At 44.3% G+C, this 20,358-nt stretch overlaps 1 protein-coding gene across 1 annotated transcript in view; it reads left to right on the forward strand.

Annotated features, from left to right (window-relative positions):
- The window catches only part of LOC140346404 (glypican-3-like), a 191,692-nt gene that overhangs the window by 103,903 nt on the left and 67,431 nt on the right, over positions 1–20,358 (forward strand). The gene's annotated exons all lie outside the window — the stretch shown is intronic.

Raw genomic sequence — 20,358 nt, forward strand, 5'->3', positions numbered from 1 at the left:
TGTGCATGCTTCTTAAAGGGGATATATGGAACATTTGGGGCATTTATTCTTTTTGAGTCGAGCAAAGCCGTTTCCATCATCGATTTGTGGTTTAAAAAAGTAGATATTGAATTTAAAAGAGCGTCATCAAGTGTACCCAAAAAACCCACTATATTTTGATTGGTTATTCCTTATATTCCGCGTCAGCGCTACAACTTTATCGTCCCCGCAGAGAAATCTGTCTTCACAGTTGTACCGTTTCACACTCCAAATCCTGGGACGTCCAGGGCTTATGGGACACACCGAGGGCCATAAAGCAGTATTTTATGAACCTGCTGTTTTGGATGTGAATAGAGTTTCGCCCGTGTGCCCAATCTTTTTACAATAGGGATTAAATTACTGTATCGAAAATAGAACGTCGCCAAATATTCGACTATTTCTTGAACTGGGTCGGTATATTTTTATGGCATCGCTGTCGCCCGTGAACAAGTACGTGTCACTTGAATCCAATCGTCTCCCTCCTCCTGGGTGTGTTACTGCCTTCAGACCCAAACGTGACGGACACTTGCCCTCAGCGGACCGCAGCGACAGGGCTGACCCGGTGTCCGTCTGAAACCGGAGCGCGGCGGAGCGTGAGCCACTTAGGACCGGCACAGATCTGACAGGGTGTCCCGCTGAGGGGTGCGCTGAGGGGTCCCACGGCACGGGCGGACAGAGGGGACCGCGCGGGATCAGGGATGTGAAGGCTGCGCAGGTGAACGGTGGTGTCTGCGGTCGCTAATTGGAGGAGGATCTAACTATTTGATGTTGTGATTGTTTAAACGAGACTTAAAGGTGCCGTGCCGCATGGTGACGGTCTGAAAATAGTCGTGAAAAGCTGTCTAAATTATTTCTCACTTTTGTAATGCATGTCTGGCATCCTAATTATTCACTATGACAAGATTTTTTACATCTTTAACAATTCACAAGTTTTCACAGCTTTTGGAGGCGCACTTCCTGATTCCCTGACGATGACGATACAAAGCTCTAAACCGTATTTTCCGGAGTATAAGTCGCACCAGCCAAAAAATGCATAATAGAGAAGAAAAAAACATATATAAGTCGCACTGGAGTATGAAATGCGGTTACAAGTGTGTAATAACTAATAATATCACATATAAGTTGCACTGGAGTATAAGTATATAAGTATAAATATAAGTATAAGTCGCACCCCGGCCAAAACAATGAAAAAAAAGGTGCGACTTATAGTCCGGAAAATATGGTAATTAGCTGCAGACAGCGCGCAGTGGTCTCATTTTGACAGCTGCTTTTACAGTGTATCTTTCCTGGGGCGAATCGGATCGTGCTCGCCCACGCGGACAATGATCGTCTACGGTCACTTTAATTTGTAAAATGTTACTTTCATAAACTTTTTATAGTGATTTTTCCTTGTAATTAGATGAGTTGTATTTCGACTGTATTTGTCCTGCATTTGAGGCGTGAGTACTTTAAACAGAAATGGGTGGGCGATAGTTGCAAATATATATCTTATTTTGGAGCCTCTTGATAACGATATCCAGACAATGCATCAGGAACGTGCTAAATGTGCCTGTTGAGAATCCAAATGGCACAGAGCGTGAACGGACCATAAAATGAACCCAAAAAGGGCAGAAATATCCCTCTTTGTTTGTCAGAATACATGACTCTCTCTGTTTCTGATAAAACGTGGCTCCGCTGAAGCGCTGTGTATCGACAGAAAGGCTCCGGTGGCTCCTTGTGCTCATGTGGAGATGATGGATGCGGCGTCTGGTAAATCATCTCTACCATGGTTTTAATTCCTTTAAAAGTCAATAGACCCTGTGCTGCCCGGTGGTGGAGTGGTTAAAGCGGCAGCACACATGCCAGGCTCCACGTGCAGCCGCAGTGTCGTGAGTTTGACATGATCCCGGCTCTGATAGTTTACTGCATGTCCTCCCTGCTCTCTCACCCCCATTTCACGTCTAATAAAATCCTTAGAAAAAGAAAAGAAAAGTCAATAAAGCCGACGCGTTGGAGCAGGTTCAGTGTGAGCAGAACCTTCTTTATGGGGAAATTGGCACTTACTTTAACGGCCAGACATCGAGAGGCTGTGAAATGCCTACAGTAAATGCATTAGCCTTGTAATGAAGCGCTCTGTTATGTGCGTATCATTTTAGTGTTTCAGACCACATATGTCTCTGTCTGCGCATTTACTTTAGACCAGACTGTTTTACAATTACATTTACAGCTAGAAAATACACTGAACAAAACCCACATCACTCAAATATTGTCTTACTGATTCCACATCATGCATCTCCACACTTCCGCGCCGCCGTGCCACGCCTCCGCGCCGCCGTGCCACGCCTCCGCGCTGCCTTGCCACGCCGCCGCCACGCCGCACCTCCGCGCCACGCCTCCGCGCCACGCCTCCGCGCTGCCGTGCCACGCCGCCGTGCCACGCCGCCGCGCCGCCGTGCCACGCCTCCGCGCACTGAGCAGTACTTACGCAGCCACTGAAGAGAATGAAGGCACAGCTTTGTGTCTGACTAAATTGTGAATCAAGTGTTATTTTCTTCTGGGCCTGAGTCCGGACGGATCACGCTCCACGGTTCAGAACGCACCAAATGAAAGAGAATGTGAACGACATCAGGATTTGCAAACACACTCAGCACAGACTTCAGATGACACATTATAATGACTTATAATTGGTGTTTTAACTGTTACTTTGTTAGTTTGACTCAGGAGGCTGAACTTTCACTTTATGCTGCTGAAGCACCGACAGGAGAAAACTTTTGTTGGACTCGTTCATGCAACTTTTTAATGCGTAATGACCCTTTTGGTCTTAATTAACAGCTTTATTTTACAACTTCAGCTCGCATGCTCTTCTGGAGCTCTGTGCGGCGCAGCCCTGAGGAGACAAAACCATCCTAAAGGGAGGTCTGTGTCCTCAGACGGAGGCGTTCTGTGGCGCAGCACGATGTGAAATCAGCCTGTTACACTAGCCACAATAAAAAGCCACTCCAGAATGTTCGGTTTGATTTCTTGGGGGTCGAAGTCTCAGAAAACTAGTCACTATTTGGTTTGACCACTAAAATGGTTGATGGATTTTGGCAGGAACTGGACCGTGCTGTGGAACACGCTGCTCCAGGGCCTCATGCTCAGTGCAGTGATACATGTAGCACAAACTCTGTGTTGATGTCATCTGCTTTTTCTACAGTTTTAAGAGTTTGGCATTGGAGCCTGGCACGGCCTGTTGTTCTGATTGACTTTAGAAAAGTTCACCACATGCGACTATCATGACATTTCTACACGTTACAGTTTGAGGTTATGGCGCTGCGACTTGTAACAAACTTCACAGACTTGTAGTGCGAGTGGAGAGACCAATCAGGGTTGAAGTCGGGCCAGAAAACTCCAGTTTGTCAGGACTCACTGCTCTGACTGAAGAGTGAAGCAGTTCAAACGAGGCAAAACACAAAAACACAAAAATCCAATTCCTGGAAAACCATCTTATATTAAAACATGGAGCCAAATGTTTTTAGTTCTAGTTTTAGTTCCTTGTTTACACACACACTGCATCATAAACTCATGATATTGTCCCCCAAACAGAAATAATCAATAGCAGCTTCAGCATTAAAGTATATCCATCTTTTTATGGCCGTCATTTAAACCTTCCATTTTATGTTACAGACTCATCCTTTGTAAATAGGCCAAAGACAAAGGCAAAAGCCCACAGCGTCTGGACTCGATGCACCAGCCCATTCACGTCTGCAGCAGGAAGCAGGCTGAAGCGCACAAAGACTCCCATCATATGAATACAAATCTACTTCATCTCCATCATAACAGCCTCTGCAAGAATAGTGTTTATTTTGATTTTATTTGTGCATCTTATATCTCTCTGTTGAGAGCGTGGCCCATGATAATGAAGAGACCATTTACTGCAAAAGTATTAGTCTGAGAAGAGATGGAGAAGTTTGTGAGGCCAATATTCAAATCATGTTCGGATCTGGACGTGTTGTTTTTGTTTCATTTCTGTCAAATGTGATTTGGTAAAAGCCTTTTCAAATCATGTAGATCCAGCCTGTTTTCAGACTCCAGCAAATCGAATGTATTTGCTGAAAATGTTTTCTGCGGCTGACGTTTGAGGCTTTAATTATGTTGAATGGATACAATAATTTCCTCTGGATGGACCACGACCATATTTTGGGCCCCGGTCCGATGGTTGTGGTCCCCTGCTCTCGAGGCATTGCACCATCTGATGACATTTATGCACAATCCAAACCATCATGTTCATTATCCATCCATCAACCTTCTTCTACTTGACACCGCACACCTCCTCCATCTCAGGGGAGACCACCAGCCGAGCGACAGAGACCCCTGGGGCCTCCTCCAGGTGGTGCATAAACAGCTCCAGGAGACTCTGGAGCAGACGCCTCCTGGAGCTGCAGCGACTCTACTCCGAGCTCCTCACCCGGCGGAGGAAACTCATCTCGACCGCTCGTATCCACCGCGACCTTGTCTTTTCGGTCCTTCCCCAAAGCTCATGACCACAGGTGAGAGTAGAACATAGACCGACCGGTAAGAGCTCCTCCTTGACCACGACAGTCCGATACAGCGACCGCAGACGCCAATCCGACTGTCAATCTCACGCTCCATATTTTATTCATGTGTAAAATGACAACTATGTCCATTCTCTCCTTCCTCACGCTCAATTGTCTCAAACTGTCAGTGGTTACGTGAACGCAAACGGGTCTAAAGCAGCTTTTTAATTGTGTGTTTCCGTTCTCCGTCTCTTCTTATTGGGTGGAGTCGTGCCGCCGTGAACAGGTTGCGCACGTGTGGAGACTCAGACTGCGCCGTACGCACCAGACGTCTTACACGCTACTACCGTTGAGACGCTTTTTCCCTCCTAATTGGCTTCAACTTGTCATTTTCCCCGAGTCGTTCACGCCGCCGCCGCCGTAATCCCGCCGCTCGCGCCGCGCCGCCGAAACCGGAGTTATCCAATTCCGCGTTTTCTGATGTTTTGTTTTGAATGATTAGCTGCGAGCTCGTGTTGTTCTGGCGTCGTCACATCCCATTTCATTAATCCGTCAGTAAATCTGCTGTTGTCTCCCGCGTTTCTCCCTTTTTCCCATTTCATTTCTGTCAAACGGCTCCGTCTGTCTCTCTCGCGCGCTCTCGTCTCTTCAGATTTCGACGAGGGAAAAGGCACTGGAGCGAACTCTAAAACTCTCACGGAACAAGCGAACTTTCAAGAGCTCGTTCACAGACTTTCAGACCTTGGACTTTTCTGTTCCATGAAAAGCTGATTTACTTCGCCCGTTAAACCTTGGAACGCGACATAGACGGACATGAAAGTGCTTCAATTCAAATGTTTTTTAATTTTTTTTTCAATAACGCCGTTGTGGCCTTATCCTTTCATTGGCTCTTTTGAAACAAACAATACGTCCTGTAAACGTGCTCGGCGAGCTTTTGCCTCCGTGTCGTGGATTGAATTATTATACTTAAATCTCTCAAACTAAAGAGTTATTCTGACCAGTCGATGATGCAAACTTTGATTTAGTCTAGTGCATAAAGCAGATTCTCATGCTTTTCTAATTAACACTTTGTTTACTGGGATTGAGTCCTTGTGGTGAATGTTTATCACAGTCGTTTGTGAAGAAATAAGAAATACAAAAACAGAACGTGTGTGAATAAGAGACGTCCCATCAAAAGTGCAGGAACATTATTATTATTTTAAACAATCATTCAACAAATTAAAGTTATTTGTCTTGGTCTATCCACCCACGCTGCCATTGACGCTGTGCAAAAATACATAGAAATACACACATTAAATTTACTTCAGTCAAATAGTTTAGTTTTAATAGTTTTCATTTATTTACTTATATTTTATATTTTTTCTGTTGGTTAAGTTCAGCTCTGTGAAGTCCTGTGAGACAGCTCCAAGCTAAGTTAAATGTCTTAAGCTTATAACCTATAAGTAAACTCCATAATAATTCTAACAGTGGTGGAAGAAGTATTCCAGTTAGTAAAAGTACAGATACAGAACATTATTAAAATAAAAGCAACGGTATTACATATAAACATCTACATAATTAAAGTATTAAAGTACATGTTCAATTTGTTATTATTTTCTGAGTAAAAAGTAATGTGTTTTGACTATTAAAGAGTGTAAAAGTGGTGATCTTTATTAGTACTTGAACTCCTTCAGTCAGGATGTCACGAATGCGCTAAAAAATAACCACTCAACCCTGAAAAGTGCGTTTTACTTTTCAGTCCTTTACAAAACTGTAGTGGTGTAGAAAGTACAGATTCCTGCTCTCAAATGTAGTGCAGTAAATGTAAAAAGTATCCACTGTAAAATGTCAAAGGTACCTGTGTTGCCAATAGTACTTGATTTTGAATATAACTATGTTCCGTCTCTGTTTTAGCGTCTCAATCTGTAAAACTAATATAGCTGCAACGTAATCGTCCATCAAAAGGTTTGATTTATATGTGGAGCCTTTTGTGTCAAAAATAAAAAAGGAAAAAAGTGATTCAACCCTTACAAACCAGTAGCTGAGGAGTGAAAATAGAATAATGACCAGTCCTTTCACACTTCTCAGATCTCTAAGCCCGTCCACTGCATCTCAAACACATCTGATCGCTCTTCTTTTCATGAGTCTTTGCATAATGTTTAGTCTTTAATATGGCTGCTTCCATTGATTCATGTCTCAGAAGCCTTCTATCTCTGGCTTTTCTGAAGGGTAAATACAAAGAGAAAGAGATGCAAAAGTTGAGCTCTGAATACATTTCCATATCTGTCACTCTCCTCTCTGATCCTTCCAGTGGCCTCTTTCATCTCAGACGCTCCCATGGCTCCACAAACTGGGAACCAGCAGAAGCAGCGCACGCTTCAAGAGGAGCGATAACACAGAGGAGACTGGGGGAGGCTCCAGGAGGTTCAAAAATGTGCTTTAATAAAGGAACACGTTCTTCTCAGGCTGCAAAAGCTGAGGATTCCTGGAGTTATCGCTGGTTTAATCAAGGTTCCTGTCCTGGTTTGAGCCTCCAATATCATGACGGCAATATTAACATTTACTGTTTTTAGACTGAAAAAGACTTTATTTGACCTATTGTTGCAGCTAGTTAACAGCTGGCTAATGCTAGTTTACGCGTTATTATAATATATATAACAATTAGATACAACCTGTCGTATGCGATTTAAGCTGCACAATCGCACGTGCAAAATGGCCCCTGCTTGCATTTGTATACCGTATTTTCCGGACTTTTAAGTTGCTTTTTTCATAATTTTGGCCAGGGTGCGACTTATTCTTATTTACTTAAACTCTGCAGCGACTTATATGTGATATTATTTGTTATTTTCACACTTGCAACCACATTTCATACTCCAGTGCAACATATATATGTTTTTTTCTTCTCTATTATGCATTTTTTTGGCTGGTGCGACTTATACTCCAGTGCGACTTATAGTCCGGAAAATACGGTATTTATTTACTTATTATTTCTATTTGATTCAACCCTCTCATTATCCTGGCTTGGGACTGACACAAACCATACTTGTAGCAGCTGAAACATGTCGTGTTCCTTCCTGTCTGAGTGTTGCTATAATGGCCCACACTGTTACATTTATGTCGTCTCGTTTCCGTGGGACCCGCTCGTCTCTCGTCTCTCGTCTCAGCGCTCTCCTTCGCCCCGAGCTGCTTCTGACTGTGTTACCATTGCGTTAATAGCACGTGTCCCCGGGGGGCGCTGTCTCTCGCCCCCCTCGGCTATTTGGATGATTGCGCCTCCTTTCACACAGAATTGGGTCACATTATGTGGGCTGCTGCTGCTGCTGCTTCTGCTGCTGCTGCTGCTGCTGCTGCTGCTGCTGCTGCTTCTGCTGCTTCTACCTGTGCGCGCGGGACGGTCCCTGATTGCTCCGTCTGAACGCCGCGTGAAGAAAAAAACAAACCACCAGACTTTTTTTTGATGCCGTAACTTTAAATAAAAGTGTCGCGAGCGAACCCCCCGCCGCTGTTTGACGGGGAACATGAAAGTTTAACATAGAGCTCAATGTTTCTCCCCAGACGCTTCCTCCTACCCGCCTTGACGCACTCGCACCGTTTTAAAGCCGCGTCTTTGTGAGGACACTTTGACATAATGCGCCGGAATTTATACGCTCGAGTTACAAAACAAAGTTCCAGTCGAACGCGGGCGTCAAAACGGAGGCTTTTGAAACGTTATAAGCCCGTAATGTGTGAAGACTTACAACAGTGGATGTCCTCTGTAACTTAGAAACATAAAAGGGCACAGACAGGAGTTTAGATCCTGCAATTTGTACTAGTAAGTGTCATGTTCTCTAAAAAATGAAGGATTTGCTAAAGGTTTGCATGTAAAATCAGATTAAAATGCTGATAAATATTCAATAATGCACCTTTTTTCTGGCATTTCCAAATAACAGACTTGAGAAACACACCTGAAGGAGCAGTGTAAATGTTCAAACAATTTAATATAGGGACCATAAACTGGAACGCCCAAATTGCACAATCAAATATGACAATGTAGGAAAGTGTTTCTTGAATACCACCAAATGAAAGTGTATTTTTGGGTACATGATTCTAATTTCCAACACTGTCGATCACACGTGCGTCTGGAGGAGCTGGATGTGGACTCAAGAGCATGTTTTTTTGTTAGTTTTTTTAAATTCAGAATCAGAATCAGAAAAGGTTTTATTGCCATTGTCGATGAACAAAAATACACAGACATAGAAACTTGCTTTGGTGATTCGGTGCAACGTAAAACAATGAACAACGATAAAACAACCTGTTCAAAGTCAATCTATAAAAAACAATAAAAAACATTTCAGACGTTTTATGGCAAATGACAAATGCAGTAAAATGACATCACACCATCCACACGGCAGTACACAAACACATTATCTCCACAAACATTAACACACCTCGCTTTTGTCGTTATGTTCTCCACTAAATCCATCCCGGGTCCCGGAAGGTCGGGCTTTTCCATTTGCTCCGGTCGGCTCCATAATTGTTCCATCTCCGTCCATTAAAACTGTATTCAACATAAACCACAAGGGACGGCGCGTTCGGATACCGTTTCCTGCGTGCGTTTACGTGATTGCGATAACGACGCTAAGGGCTAAGCTAATGACGCGTGTCGTGTTAGCCGCCGGTTAGACGCTTCAAACCTGTGGAGAGCCTGGCGGGCGCTCAGAGTTGGTTAATCGATCTTCCTCTGAGACACGGGGGATGTCAGAGCACGTTATGGATGAGGACGAATAAACGTGACGCTTTGATGGAGAACTAGAGCGTCCGAATGTCCACGCCGTTCCCTGCGGCGGGCACGATTTAGGGCTCACGCCGTTGTTAGCGCTCCGAATGTCCGGCAGGTGGAGAACTAGTGCACTCACAGTTTGACGTAGACCACAATGCGTTGCGAAAGTCGGGGAAAAACAAACAGCGAAGCGTCTTTAACTGGCCACAACACAAAGCTCCGTGACTCGAGAATACGAACAAAATACGCTTTATGAACTGTTAGGTCGCAAAGTTGCTAGCATTAGCCGCCGACATTAGCTGGAGATCATCGTCACAGGCAAAAAGTTGAATAATCCAGTTTGTTTGTCCACAAATATGTCCGTGTCGGGAGGATTTGACCTATCTATATTACAGAAAGCCGTTGTTGTTGTAGTTTTGCAGACCTGTGGAGTGACTGAGGGGTCAAGGACTAGGGAGGGACATTCAGACGCAGCCTATGACCGATGGAGGAGGGAAACTTTGGGGTCGTAAGATGTTTTTATGATATAAATTTAAAATAAAAGGCAGTGACATTTGATCAACTAACAGACACTACACAAAAATGTACAATTAGACTTGCTTTTAAATGTTTTGCCACTTTAAATTAGCCTATTATGTGCCAGTTTCTTATTGCAGTGAGGGTCCCAGGGATGTTACCAGGTTATTTTAGACGTCCCGTTTGGAAACCCCTGCCTTAAACTAAAAGATGAACTCCAAATTATGACATTTTTACCATTTCTAATCTAAAGTGCAGCCAGCCCAGTTACATGGAGTGAAGTGTCTGAGGTACAAAGTGAGTGTGTCTGATGAAAAAGAGGTTAGAACGTTACCATGTGGTCAGAGGGTGAATAACAGCTGAGCCAAAGCCACTCTAAGCTTAATATACTTTTCCAGTCTTATTGTTATAGATGAGATATTCAAATCCACCTGTCAAGTGGCACCAGCAATTCTAAACTTACATTAAAACATGTCATTACTAACCAATATATCGTTGTGCATGTTTTAGTGCGCTCCCGGAAAAATGTGGGACTCTGCGATCAAGGTGAAAGCTATTTAATTTAGTGCCTAATTTTAGCCTCTCCTTTCACATTAGCGGTCCCGTCATCAGTCACTCTCTAAGCAGCGGAGCGTGGGTGGTCCCGTGAAATCAGCACGTCTGGACACAAGACAAACGAGTGTCTGTCGAGGTAACGCTAACATAAATATCATGTCAAACAGCCAGTAGTTAAGGGCCAAATTAAAGCTTATAAAGTGTGTACTTAACAGGAAATTACCATTTTAATGAAACCAGAGGAAACATTTGGATTTTTTCTTTGAAACAGTGTCATCCCTCATTTGTCCAGGAGTGTTCCATTGTAGAAAAAGACTCAGTTGTATCATCCCTCATCAATGATTAGCATCAGAATGAGCTTGCCCCGCCCCATGGCTTCAAAACACTATTGCATTTGACTGGTAAGTTGAACCTTAAACTTCATTTAAAGAGGGATTCCTTTTTTTCTTCAAAGATTATTTGTCCCACAGGCTTTATTAGAGATGTCTTAGTGTGAAAGGGGGATGGACGAGAAGGGAGGACATGCAGCAAATGGTCAGAGCTGGGATTGGAACCACTCGACGACTGAGCTTCACGGACACATGTCTTTTCTAAACTAAATATTTGTTATCGAACAATTGGGAATAATTTCATTTTGACGCCTTTTACATCTGTTTCTCCTTTGAACCGCAGTCCGACTCATTCAGGCGCATATACAAGGTACTTGTTTTTGTAACTATGACTTTGTTTAGTGGAATAGCACATATGGTAAATATTGATCAGTTTTAAATCAGTCAAGTGGACATTTATGGGAAAATGTAAAAGAAAAACAATTACAGGAACCAAGAATCCCCCTTTATATCCCATTACACACTTGCACATGCACGCTAAGGCTTGGATTATACTTCCATCCGCGTAGTTACACATTTTCCCCTTATGCCTACACAGAAAATCTGGTCCATGTGGACAAAAATGTAATTTAAGTCATGCCATTTGTACACAGTCACTTTCCCACTCAGAGGTGAAACTAGACACGCTTTGACTCTGTAACAGTTATAGAATTACCTCTGCTGCCCTGTCATGATGTTATTGAACAGAAAACAGCACGTCTTTGCTTTAGTTCATACATTTACGTGTGGAATCTTCCCGTATTTATCCATTATTACACTCACATAATCCAACCCAAATCCACAGAGATCGACTAATGCCTAATACCAAATATAATGTCTTCTTTCTCTACCATCTCTTCATTCTCCCCATTATACAGCTCCAACTCACAGAGGAGCAGAGCATATCCCATTGTACTCTGCGTTGCATTATTAATAAGTAATATGCTCTCTCGGATGGATTTGCTGACCATGTTTTTGATTATTGCTTGCGATTTTCAGCTCACCTACAAATAACACATCATTTTACTGCTTTGTGCCCCGTTCATCTATGGATTGATTGTACCTCGCTCTGCAAATTAATTTCCTCTCGCTCCAACTTGCCACATTTCTCACAAAGCGCGGGCAAGAGATCTCCGATGCTCTGGATGCTCTGGATGCTCTGTGTGCGCGTTTCGATCAAATAAACCATGAATAAATAAGTTATAATGGCTGGTTTCCCATTTCAGAAAGCGCCCGGGCTCTTTGTGGAGCATGTGGAGCAGTGATTTGTTTTGACCCGCGGTTCAAGGACGGAGAGATGTGAGCCGCCTGGAGCTGCGAGGGCTAAACCCAAGTGTGTTTATTTAAGGAGCTCGTGCAGCCGGTGTAGCTCGCACCCGCGCTCGCTAACCTCGCAGACCGCCGTGAACTAAAGTCGCCGTTATCAGATTGATTTTATATTAAGCTCATAGGAAACAACTTCCCATGAGCTGGTTACTTTTTACTCCGCGGTTCGGCTCAATGCACTTCAGCCGTCTTTGTGGCGATGGTTGAGTGTGGTGAGTGAGCGATTGCGTCGTTTGTCACTGTTGAAATGCTATGGCTTTTCCCGGAATGGTTTACTGTATGGGATTGAACTGATCTATCCTTTATTTTTTAATTTTACATTTTAATTTAATTCAATTTAAATTTTAATCTTAATCTTCCATCCATTTGCTACCGCTTGTTCCCTTTTTTGGGGTCGCGGGTGACTGGAGCCTATCCCAGTGACTTCGGGCCTTAGGCGGGGTACACCCTGGACAGTGGCCAACTTGTCGCAGGGCCAACACAGAGACATAGACATGACAGACAGTTCACTCTCACATTCATTCACTAGGGCCAATTTAGAGTCACCAATCTTATCTAACACATGCATGTCTTTGGACGGTGGGAGGAAACCGGAGAACCCGGAGAGAACCCACGGTAGCACGAGGAGGACATGCAGACTCCACCCAGAGAGATCATGTGATGTTGGTCTGGTCCATGATCTCCTTCTTGGGAGGCAAGAGCGCTAACCGCCTTTGCCACCGTGCACCCCTAATCTTAATCTTAATTTTTTAATTTCATTTTTAATATAGGTCTTTTGTTTTTGTTTTTACCCGTAGGCTTTATTAGACGTAACACTGTAGCGTGAAATGGGGGAGTAGAGCAGAAACGACATTCAGCAAATCTGGAATAAAGCTCAAAGCGTTTAAAAATGTTATTCCTAGTGATCTGCCACGTTTTGCATGGACATCTATTTGCTATTTGTATTAATGGATCAATTATGTTCTTTTATCACAGACAAAAAAAATGTATCTAAGAATAATAATCTATGTATGTACTTCTCCTTTAATGGCTGTAAATGAGTTTTAAGAATGAATAATGACTTCATGAGTTTAAATCTAATGTGGTATTGTTGTTTTTGTATTACGGAATTTGAACAAACATAACTTTCTTTACAAATAGTGCAGTGGGAGAAGTTCATAGGAATCCAGTCTTATTTTCTGACTACAAACCTGCAAAGCCCTTGTTATAGCAGCTACACAAACATTCATTTGAAAACTAGATTTAAAGTATATTTTGAACTCTATTCCTTGTCATCAAAGCCCTGAAACGCGTTCCGTCGCCCACGCGGCTCCGTCGCCCACGCGGCCCCGTCCCGGGTGCGTGGTCCTCGTTTCCTTGGTATTGACACAGCGTCGTCCTCAGAAGCTGCTGCTCCCCATCAGGCCCTGGATTAATCACCCGAGCGAGGGCCCCGCATCCCAGGAGCGTCTGAGCTGTGTGAGCCGCCCTCTGCCTCCTGCCGCTGGGTACAGAGACACAGGAGCGGCACATTTATCACCGTGACTTTGGGAGGAGAGGAGAGGGGGAGGAGGGGGGGAGGGGAGGAGAGAGAGGGGGGAGAGGGAGGAGGGGAGGAGAGAGAGGGGGGAGAGGGAGGAGGGGAGGAGAGAGAGGGGGGAGAGGGAGGAGGGGAGGAGAGAGAGGGAGGAGAGAGGAGATAGAGGGGAGGGGGAGGAGGGGGGGAGAGGAGAGGGAGGAGAGAGGGGAGGAGAGAGAGGGAGGAGAGAGGAGATAGAGGGGAGGGGGAGGAGAGAGGAGATAGAGGGGAGGGGGAGGAGGGGGGGAGGAGAGGAGAGGGAAGAGAGAGAGGGAGGAGAGAGAGAGGGAGGAGAGGTGGAGGAGAGAGAGGGGAGAGAGGGAGAGGAAGAGGAGGGGAAAAAGAGAGGGGAGAGAGGGAGAGGAAGAGGAGGGAAAAAGGAGAGGAGAGAGGGGAGAGAGAGAGGAAAAAGAGGAGAGACGGGAAAGAGTGAAGGGAAGAGGGAAGGTAGGACGAGGAAAATGGAAATGGAGAAGAGATATTTGTAGAGAGGAGAGTATAATTGTGAGAGGAGAGAGAGAGGGAGAAGAAGAGAGAAAAAAGAAAGAGAAATGGATAAAACAAGGAGATGAGGTGTAGAGGGAAGAGAGACTGGGAGGAGAGAGGGAAAGAGGAAAGAGTGGAATGAGGATGGGAGAAAGGAGAGAAAGGAGGGGTGAATGAGAGAGGGAAGGAGCAGAGAAGGGTTTCCCCGAGAGGTAGAGGAAAGGGTGAAGAAGAGAGGGAAATAGGGAAAAGAGGAGAGGGAGGAGAGTGGGGGAGGGAAGAAGAGAGAGGGAGAGGGTAAGAGGAGGAGAGGGAAAGAGAGCGACAGAAAGAGAAAGGAGGGAAGAGAGAAGAAAGGGAGGGGCAAGACTGAGAGGGAAGAGAAAGTTGAGGACGGCGAGAGGAGAAAGTATAAGAGAGGGAGGGGAGAAAGAGAGGCGGGGTCAGGAGTGAAGGTGAGAGGAAGGGGGAGGAGCAGAGGGAGGGGAGAAAAAGAGGCGGGGTCAGGAGTGAAGGTCAGAGGAAGGGGGAGGAGCAGAGGGAGGGGAGAAAGAGAGGCGGGGTCAGGAGTGAAGGCGAGAGGAAGGGGGAGGAGCAGAGGGAGGGGAGAAAGAGAGGAGGGGTCAGGAGTGAAGGCGAGAGGAAGGGGGAGGAGCAGAGGGAGGGGAGAAAGAGAGGCGGGGTCAGGAGTGAAGGCGAGAGGAAGGGGGAGGAGCAGAGGGAGGGGAGAAAGAGAGGCGGGGTCAGGAGTGAAGGTGAGAGGAAGGGGGAGGAGCAGAGGGAGGGGAGAAAGAGAGGCGGGGTCAGGAGTGAAGGTGAGAGGAAGGGGGAGGAGCAGAGGGAGGGGAGAAAGAGAGGCGGGGTCAGGAGTGAAGGTCAGAGGAAGGGGGAGGAGCAGAGGGAGGGGAGAAAGAGAGGAGGGGTCAGGAGTGAAGGTGAGAGGAAGGGGGAGGAGCAGAGGGAGGGGAGAAAGAGAGGCGGGGTCAGGAGTGAAGGTGAGAGGAAGGGGGAGGAGCAGAGGGAGGGGAGAAAGAGAGGAGGGGTCAGGAGTGAAGGCGAGAGGAAGGGGGAGGAGCAGAGGGAGGGGAGAAAGAGAGGCGGGGTCAGGAGTGAAGGTGAGAGGAAGGGGGAGGAGCAGAGGGAGGGGAGAAAGAGAGGCGGGGTCAGGAGTGAAGGCGAGAGGAAGGGGGAGGAGCAGAGGGAGGGGAGAAAGAGAGGCGGGGTCAGGAGTGAAGGCGAGAGGAAGGGGGAGGAGCAGAGGGAGGGGAGAAAGAGAGGCGGGGTCAGGAGTGAAGGTGAGAGGAAGGGGGAGGAGCAGAGGGAGGGGAGAAAGAGAGGCGGGGTCAGGAGTGAAGGTCAGAGGAAGGGGGAGGAGCAGAGGGAGGGGAGGAAGAGAGGCGGGGTCAGGAGTGAAGGTCAGAGGAAGGGGGAGGAGCAGAGGGAGGGGAGAAAGAGAGGAGGGGTCAGGAGTGAAGGTGAGAGGAAGGGGGAGGAGCAGAGGGAGGGGAGAAAGAGAGGCGGGGTCAGGAGTGAAGGTCAGAGGAAGGGGGAGGAGCAGAGGGAGGGGAGGAAGAGAGGCGGGGTCAGGAGTGAAGGTCAGAGGAAGGGGGAGGAGCAGAGGGAGGGGAGAAAGAGAGGCGGGGTCAGGAGTGAAGGCGAGAGGAAGGGGGAGGAGCAGAGGGAGGGGAGAAAGAGAGGCGGGGTCAGGAGTGAAGGTGAGCACTTATGCTCTGCACTGTAAAAAATGAAAGGTCGTTTCAAAATATCAAAATACCATGCATCAACATTATAATTATACATTCAAGACATACTGAACAGTTTACTTAAATGTATAAATAATGTCATCCTCATCTGTATGATTGTACGTTTTAAATAGATTAATTGCATTTAATCAACTTAATAATAATAATTATTATTATTATAATAATAATGATAATAAATAATAATAATAAATAGTAATAATAATAATACATAGTAATAATAATAATAATAATAATAAATAGTAATAATAATAATAATAAATAGTAATAATAATAATGATAAATAGTAATAATAAAAATAGTATTAATAATTTAAAACAATTAAAATAAGAATAAGAATAATGAATGGAAAAAGAGGATGTAATAAAATTATTCACAGAAGTCTCATTTAGTTGTTTTAGGCAGTTTATCTGTAGAGCACAGTTTGTACATAAAGCGCTTCTCAGAACAGGAAACGAAACATTAAAATCACAACACAAAGGTAAATAATCATTGTGTAAGAAAAGAGCGTGTTTTATTGCCCACGTACCATGAAGGTAAACGAGTGCAGGAAGGGCAAACTGTCTCTGCTTCTGCTGCAGCGGGTCAGAAAAAGGGCAGAACATCGTTTAAAACCTACACATTGTCATCTTATATTTCCCTGTAAAAAAACACTCCCCGTGTTATTTTTGCAGTGCATTGACCGCCTTTACCTTGAGACGGGGCGGGGGGGGGGGCGCTCTGGGACTCCCCTCTATTGTGCCTCCTCAAAACGACCTGTTCATTTATTATTCCACGTCTCTTTAGCTTCAGATGGATGACGACGGCGTGCGAGCGACAGAGCGGCTAAGGTTGTTCTCAATATGAAGAAATGTGAAGTCTACCAAAGTGTGCGGCGCGTTCCAGTGGGAAATGAACGCCTTTCGCCCGCTACAGTATTTTGAACGTGTTCGCTGTAGTAAAAGTTGCTCGGTAAAAGCAGAGGTGGGTCGTGCAGGTACGTTGAGCTGAAGAAATCGGACTTCTCAGAGGGGTTTCCGCGCCGTACTTTTACTCCTACTTGAATCATGTTTTTGACAGTGTGGCGGTGGCTTTATGGTGACGATCTAACATTATTTGAACTTCTTGCGCCTTGTTTTGATCATTTTTGTGTCTGTTCTTTGGAAATTCCAGAATCCGTGCATTTTATCACGTTTCTTCCCTTCGAATACGTTGACGTTCACTTTTTAAATACATTTTACTACCAAACTGTTACTCAGTACTCACTCTAGTAATTTGAGTACACATTTTGGCTACGTTACCCACCTTTTGTAAGAGTATTAATTGTAGCTACAGTATTGTGTGTGTGTGGTTGTAGCTGTAGTAAGAGTAAGAGTAATAGTTACAAATGACAGGAAGTCATTAATCCGTCATTAATCAGTCATTAATTCATGCAAAATCAATGATCAACAATTAACAAGTTCCACTGCATACGATGTAGAGGATGAGGGCCTTGGCATTTGGTGGCAATGAAAAGATGACAAAGACTATTAAATATATGACCATAAGTATATTTGAATAAAGTATATTTGAATAAAGGTTTTTGGATATTAGTAAGAAGTGATGTGTTGCCAGGGGAGCCAAAGTGACTCATGGTCTGTAGCGCCGCAGACACTTACTCATCAGCGTTGATCATTTGAAATGAGACTTGAAGGTTGTGGCTGACGTACAGGGGCGTTTGGGGCTTCAAAGAGCGTCTCCTGAGTTCTGATGCACTTCAGATGTCATATTTGAACTCTTACCCATTTGAATAGAGCACACAAATGCAAACATGGACACATACCGGTCTATAAGTAGCACTATAGTTTGGCCGGGTTGCGACTTATACTCCAGAGCGACTTATATGTGATATTATTCGTTATTTTCACACTGACAACCTCAAGAATCTGCACTTCCTCTTCCTCTGGAGTTTGTGGAGTTGTTTAGAAGTGACACAGAGGAAGAAGAATTCAATGGATTTAGTGATTTGGGGTAAAACTGATGCTTTGGTAAACTTGTTAGCATGTTCTTTATGCTATAGTTATCTGAATAACTGTTCATATGTTACGTTAACATACCAGACACTTACCACAGTTCTGTCTGTGCCTCATGTAGCTGAAGGTGTTAGCGTTAGCATACGTCATGCAGCTGAAGGTGTTACGTACATGCGACTTATACTCCAGTGCGACTTATATATGTTTGTTTCTTCTTTATTATGCATTTTTTGGCTGGTGCGACTTGAAAATACGGTACATCTGAATTACAGGTAGTGTTTATGTTTGAGTGTCTCTGCGTCTCACCCACTGCGCCCCTCGCACACTTCACTCTTCTCGCCGCCAAGAAACACAAACTCTTCTGTCTGTACATTATGTTTTCTTTGTATCAATTGTTTCACACTTTTTTTCATTTTTTTCACTGTTTCTGCGTAAAAAAAATGTCCGATTCTCTTCAAATACAGCGCGTTTTGCTGCTTGGTGTTCGCAGTGGAGTCGAAACAGTCTCGTCTGTGCTCCTGGCCAGGCTGTGCGCGGCAATACACTGATTTATCTTGCATTTATTTCATTACAGACGGTGCATTGTCACTGTATGCAGGCTCGCCTCTCCACAGATCTGACACACAACAACAAAAAACATCTTAAAACTCAACAAAAACAAAACAACTTCAGTGGAAAAACAGTGAATATTTTGTCGCATTAACAGCTCTTGTGGATACAATTGCAGTCGCTAATCACGAATGACCATTTTCTTTCCTTTACGTTTTCGCTGTGACATGAGGAACGCACTCGACAGGTTTTTTACCGTCGACCTTGAATCTAATTAAAGCAGAAATGCCAGACAGACTGCGCTTCGTCGTGGCGATGTGATCAAAGCCGGCGTCGTGTTTACCGTGTCGGGGGTGAGCGAGGCGTTAACAACTCGAGCAGAGGGAAACCACGGGGAGCCGCGCGCCTGCCACCATTTTGTTTTTCATCCCACGGGCCACAAAAGACTCTCTCGAAACGTACAAACCGTCCTTTCAACTCTTCCTTGACACTTTTGGTTCGAGATGCGATTGTTTACTGGAGGATTTGGGGGTTCGGGTTTGGGAGGCGCGCACAGAGTCGGAAAAACCCAACTCGTTATTACAGAGGGAGGGAAAATGTTGAATCTTTTATGCAATGTCGGGAAATTGGGATTGTTTGTTTTCGGAGTTGTGTCATTCGTGCAGCGGCGTTGACGTGACGACCTGTCAGGAGCTTAAAGAGAAGGAGGTGACTTTGGAGAACTCGAAAGGAAAAAAAAAAAAAAGTTTAGAGACTTGATTTCAATTCTTTGTCTGGAAAGAAAAAGGAACGATAAAATAGTTCAAATCGACACAGAACATTTTCTATTGTTTATTTTTGCTCTATTCAGGCAGGGCTCCTCATATGTATTGTTTATTGTATCTTTTTATTATTTTTTCACACTTTGCATCCATCATTAAAAGATATAATACGGCTTTATTCCAAATACTGAGGAAATTAAGAGTGTAAAACTGTCTCAAGTAAATACAGAGGCATTTAGACTGAAAGGACGGACAAAGTGAGTGACAAGTTAAGTTGAAAACATGGGGCAAAATTACGCCCGTATTGATTTTATCGCTGCCATTTCTATTTTTGTCGTTTATATCAAATCTCACCTCCTGAATTTAGGGAATTATAGGTTATTTAGCTTCATCTTCCACTATTTTCAGATCCTTTGCCTTTGTAACAAAACAAAGCAGCTTCTTCTTTAAAAGTGCACTCTGGAATATTTCTGTCCACAGTATCTCATTAAACATCAGAATCAGTTTTATTGCAGTTGACCCACATTCACAAACTCGAAACTTGCTTTAGCGACATAAACATAAATCACTGATAAATAATAATAAAATGTGGTCAACTATGATGGAAAAGGCATAAAATAAGGTCTTAGAATAAGTACAAAATACAAATATCTAGCATTTCTGATCATGATGTCTTTTTTAATACTCGGGGGGCCGCCTCTCCTCAGATCTGACTGGTAACTCGGCCTCGTAGCGCCACAATAGAAACCAAATATAAATCAAAGCCATCAACAAGAAATGTAAACACGACTGTTCATTTTTCAGATTTATACGTCTCAAATATGTGCAATTTTGTCTATTTTTTTCTTGTATGTGTGTGAGTAAACTACAGGGGGAGTTTCATATTCATATCTTTAGATTTCATCGTTTTTTCCAGCAGTGTCTATGACGTGTTGTGGTGTTCTTGTGTTTTAACCACAGCTTTTCAGCGACACAATCTGGCTCTAAACTGCATCACGTGACTCATTTAAACGAGAACCCCGCGGTTACGTCGTCTGCTTCATTGTGCACAGTTGAATGAATCCCCGCTAATGTTTCAGGCTTAAACGCGCTAAAGAGGACATTTCAGATTAAACGTACCTATGTGTAAAGCGATTCCTCCTCTTTTTTTTAAAACATTTTGTTGTTTCCTCACAGGACGTTATCCCTTAATCCCAGCGCATCTGCTTCAGTTTAGAAGAGGCACCAGTGGCTCTG

Source organism: Eucyclogobius newberryi, unplaced genomic scaffold (genome assembly GCF_026437365.1).
Source record: "Eucyclogobius newberryi isolate DKJ021-1_F unplaced genomic scaffold, fEucNew1.0.hap1 SCAF_11, whole genome shotgun sequence".
Lineage (NCBI taxonomy): Eukaryota > Metazoa > Chordata > Actinopteri > Gobiiformes > Gobiidae > Eucyclogobius > Eucyclogobius newberryi.